This window comes from Cibotium barometz, chromosome 25 (genome assembly GCF_041138505.1).
Source record: "Cibotium barometz isolate CiBa-2024 chromosome 25, ASM4113850v1, whole genome shotgun sequence".
Taxonomy (NCBI): domain Eukaryota; kingdom Viridiplantae; phylum Streptophyta; class Polypodiopsida; order Cyatheales; family Cibotiaceae; genus Cibotium; species Cibotium barometz.
The window spans coordinates 44,752,504-44,757,916 of NC_141070.1; positions in this window are offsets into that span (position 1 = coordinate 44,752,504).

A 5,413-nucleotide genomic window follows, 5' to 3' on the forward strand; every position below is an offset into this window, starting at 1 on the left:
GCTCTCTTCTCCCCTGCATCTTTTCAAAGAGCACATCTCATCTTGCATTTCTTAGTGAAACAAAGGGTTGAAGGGTTCAAGTCTCTGGTGTGTTAGCCAAATGCTAAAGTATTTACACACTAAAACCAAATCCCAAATTGAATTAGCCAAAGGTTCCAAGACGAGTTTCAAGATTAAGGCCAATTCACATTATCTGGAGTGGTCAAAGTTCATGTGTACACATCTTCACTTATTTGGTGAAGGGATAGAGAACTTCTGGGTGAAAAGCCAAGCTCCATTGTAAAGTCCTAAAGCTATAAAGGACTTCCCTATTTGTGTAACACTGTGTGTATGTGTGTGTGTCAGGTTGAGTACCATGGCAAACTATGGTGGAAAAGATGTTTGATTCTCTTTCACAAAAGGCAAAGAAGAAGAGCTAATGTAAGAGGAAAACCTACAAACAAACCTATTTAGAAAGCATCCATCAAGCAAACAACAAGATTCAATAGCATAAATTCAAGAAAGATTAGAGAAGAGAAATAAGCTCACAAGTAGTAAAGTGAAACAAGCTAAAAGATAATATAGAAAGACTCAAAAAAGATTGCTTGCTTTCTTCATAGCCTTAGGGAAGGTAACTTTCCTTTTATATTTAAGCCCTATAATGCCTCTCCTAAATGTGCTTCTCATCTCCTATAATTTCTCAATCATTTCTACCTTTCACATGACTAATGCCAACTAAATAAACCAATGTCTTGTTTCACACACTTTCCACACAATCACACAAACACGATGTCTTATTTCTTGATTATGAAGGGAGCGATTCTCACAAATAAGAGGCATTAGTGGCTCCCCTAGGCTCAACATGACATCTTATTCGTTGATTATGAAGGGAGTGATTCTACCTTAATTCCACGAAAAATTCAACAATCTAAAGATGATTCCCAGATTCCCCCAAGTTTTTAAGTTATAATCAGATTTGGTCTCTAGGTTTGGAAAACACCCACTTTTCGGGTCCATCGAGCCACCCACTTTCCAATGTTTAAATCCTTGATCAACTTTGATGAGTTCCATAGACTCAACGTAATTATATCCAATCCCATGGGTTAGGCTGCCACCCTCCCATTGGGCATATGGAGCTGTTTACGCAATGCACTCAATCAAAAAACAAAGTTTACACACACATACGACAGTGAACATTTCTTTTCAAAAATTAAACTTGACTTAAAACTAAAAAATATGTCCAATACATCATCATAAAACACTATATCATTCTACAAAATATCTATCATCATCTCCACACACCACAACTGTGTTCCTCATACTAGAAAGGTATGCATTACTAACTTTGAACACTACTGGACCACTATGCCGAGACCAGAGGAAGGTATGCACTATTGGGCCCAAACACTCCCGGACCACTATGCCAACTAGAGGAGCCCACAAGTCTCACATCTGAATCCAATACTCGTGCCAAAATCCAGGGAGGCCGAACACTACTGGACTGCTATGCCCGACTAGAGGAGCCCACAAGTATCACATCTGAATCCAACACTTGTGCCAAAATCTAGGGAGCCCGAACACTCCCAACCCACTATGCTGACTAGAGGAAGGAATGCGCTACTGGGCCTGAACACTCCCCGGTCACTATGTCGTGAGACTAGGGGAGCCCACATCTCACATCTTAATCCAACACTTGTGCCAAAATCTAGGGAGCCACTTCTGACAACCATATCACTCCCAAGGCAAGAACGTCAGCCAACTAGTTAGAGGAGCCACATAAAACTGACGTGCATGTCCAGTCCCCAGACCTTCCCTGCCCAGTACAACCAAAAATACCCCTTGTCCATCACACTGACCATGTTGGGAGCACACCCACGTCTGATATAGATTCGTCAAGGTCTTGGGCAACTCTCTTCGTGAACAAGACTTATCACACTAGAGGGACATTTGTATGATAAACCACACACTTACGCGATACCTTTATAGGCATCCACAATAAATAATTTCATAATGAATATAAAGGCAAACAAGTAAAACATGATCAAACAGTCATGCATCACTTATATATCCAAAGTTCTGGTAACCTATGCAAGTTCGAAAAGACTTCCACAGTCTTCTAGTCGCAACTCCGATTTGCACAGATCCTTAAGCTGCATGGTCCACACGAGGTCTCCACCATTCCATGAATAATTTTGAGTTCCTCAAGATTACTTTAATCTACCAAGAATCCTTATAGTCTTTCTGAAATCACTAAAGGTCAAGACTAGGGGTAAAACCTTATAGTGGCTTCTAAGGTTATATCTTTTGTTAAATCTCCATTGGGTACTCTAGTCTTCCAACATTTTCAATGTCTTAGGACTTTAGACCTTAAAGACCTTTTGTCAAAAGTTTCATTTAGAGGATAACCAACTTTATACTTCTATGTACCTTACTACCTACACAATTGAGTGTACCTTAAGGGTCTTTTAAGCACTTACAAAAGTCTTAACTATATTATTGGTTCATTATTGGAAAAAACTTTTGGTCCTTAATACCCAACTAATTTAACTAATTTAACTAAATGCTTGGGTCTAATTGCCTTCTCTTTCCTAAACTTGTCTAGATCAAACCTTCATCTTTCAGGTCTACTTTGATTTAATCTCTAGTCTAAGAGGAAAGAAATTCCACTTATGAATTAAGTCTAAGTGTCTTGTTACTTGGCCTAAAAATTTAAGACTCCATATCACTCTAGAAATCCTACCTTATGGACTTAATTTAAGACTTTTTCTTTCTAAGTTTAAACTGAGATCTACTTTATCATTTTGACCCTTGTTTTAGACTCTTGAAATCATGTAAATTGATTTCTAACGGGAGTTAACATCAAAGATTAATCTTCTAAGCATAATCCCATTCTAGAGAGATACATGAATGTTAGAGAAATCCTCTCTCTCTAGAATTATTCCAAGGTACAACCTATATTGAAGCCTTCATTCTAATCCCAAGAATTTCTCCTAGGTCAAGGGTTAATTCTAAGACAACAATCTATTTATAGCATGTATTCTAGAGAGATAAAGGACTAGATCAATCTTCTCTCTCTAGAATTATGCTACTTTTCCTATTGTTACTAGGGTCATTTCCTAAGTGTCTTAATCCAACAATTTTAACATAATTATGTAAAACAAAAGCTCTACTTGAATTAATAAAATTTACCCTTATGTGAAACAGAATTCTATGCATATACACACCAGATGTTCATGAAAGGGGGGGGTGCACATGCACACTTAGGTTAATAAACTTAGCCTCATAAATTTTATTTTATTAAATCTAGATAAAAATTAAGGGAATTATATCCCATTTTTTTTAAATCTTAATTTGGTAAAACTAGGGGTCCATTCTTCTATGCAGTTTTTATCCTAAGGTAGCCTTGGATATTTTTTACAGTATATGAAATTTCTTGAATCCAAGGTAATTTAATAGAATAGGCTAAGGTTTTTGGACCATTTAATTTAGATTTCTCAAGGTCTAGTGGTCAAATGGGCATAGATCACAATTAATTAACCATTTCCTCTTCTTTGTTATTTATAGAGAGTTAAATAATAAAGAAAAATTCATTTCTCTCACTAATTAATGGGCATAGATCACAATTAATTAACCATTTCCTCTTCTCTTTTATTTACAGAGAGTTAAATAATAAAGAAACTCACTAATTAATGAACATTTGAATTCAAACCTTGAAAGGGTACAATTTATACTTCAAAAATTCAAATTTGAATTAAGATATGCCAACTTGCATGTACATGGGCTTGAAATTGATATGTAGAAGTACTGCAGAGAGTAAATGAAGGGCTCCCTCTTGTACAAGAGATCCATGAGGTTTTCTACCTTGAAGTGAGTGCCCAAATATGTAGAAATGCTGTAGAAGAGATCTATGAGGTTTTTTGCATTGAAATTGATATTTCTGTCTTGAAGTCAGTGCCTAAATATACAAAAGTGTTGTAGAGAGTAAATGAAGGGCTCCGAAGGGGGATGGCCCCATTTATAGCCCCAAAATAGGCCTCCATACATGCATAATCACTCTAGATATGTGGGTGCTCTAGCCCAGCATGCAACTAAAGTTAATCATGTGCACTGGAGTCAATTGTAGGCTGTCAGGACTATGGTCCTACGGAAGTCGAACCCTAGCATAAGTTAATAGCTTTCGGAGTCTCGAGAGTATTATTAGTGCTAGCGGGGTTCAGGGGTTAATGGGCGTTAGGGCTTGGTCGATGTGTGTACACATCTAAGTTAGCACGGCTCTTAAGTAGGATGGGCGGTCGGGCTAGGAGGTGTGGACACAGGCCAGGGTTTTGGTATAAAACCCAACGAGAAACCCTAACTCGTCATTATATGGTTGGGAGGTGAACCGACTTCCACCCTCTCTTCTTCTCCACGCCTAGGCTATGGCGGCTTGAGGAAGACACAGCCGTAAGCGGAGGCGTTACATAGGCTCATCCTCATGGTTGAGTTTAACTGAAGATCTTGTGGGCTAGGCTTAAGTTAATTGTGGGCTAGACTAAGGCTTGAGATATGCATGAGCCCCCTTTTTCTAAAGTGAACTAATTGAGGTATGCACGATACCCAAGTTTGCTGAAAACTACTTACCACTTACCACTTACCACTCCCATTTATTACCCATGATTTTTCACTTTCCACGTTAGAAATCCACCCTTGGTTTCTACCATACCATGGTTTTGTAACCTTAGTCTATTTAGCCTTGTAGATTTAATTTATTAATGTGCACACTCCTTGCCTAAGGTGAATTTTTATTTATTTTCTTGGGAGGAGTAACCATAATGTTTTTAGCCGTATATTTATTCTAGGGTAATTGACATGTGCTGGGGTCTATTTCTTTAAATGTCATCATCTTCACTTTATTATGTACTTGTGAGGTTTTCACACATGTGCACATAGGCTCCCAAGGCTCAATTTACTATATCTAAGCCCTATAATTCCTCTCCTAAATGTACTTCTTGTATCCTACAATTTCTCAATCATGTCTGCCTTCACATGACTAATGCCAACTAAAAAAACCAATGACTTGAACCTCTAAGGTTTCACACACTTCCCATACAATCACACTAACTCTAACTAACACAATGCGAGACCACATATTCTGAAAAAGCTGCCCATTCTTCTACGATCTTTAAGCTAATACCACCTGTATTTGTTTCAAGATTAGTTTTTATGGGTATCTAGCTTGTGAAGGCTTGTTGGCATGTATTGAAGAACCTTGTCCCCACTCAGCCATGCTCTTTATCTCTTATTTTTCACAACCTTTCAAGTCTTGATGCACAATGGCATATCCCCTCTTTAACTATCTTGGTAGGTACTCTAAACCTATCTAAGTGGATGCTCTTCACTCCTCCATATCATTCACCCACGTAGGTACTCTAAACCTATCTAAGTGGATGCTCTT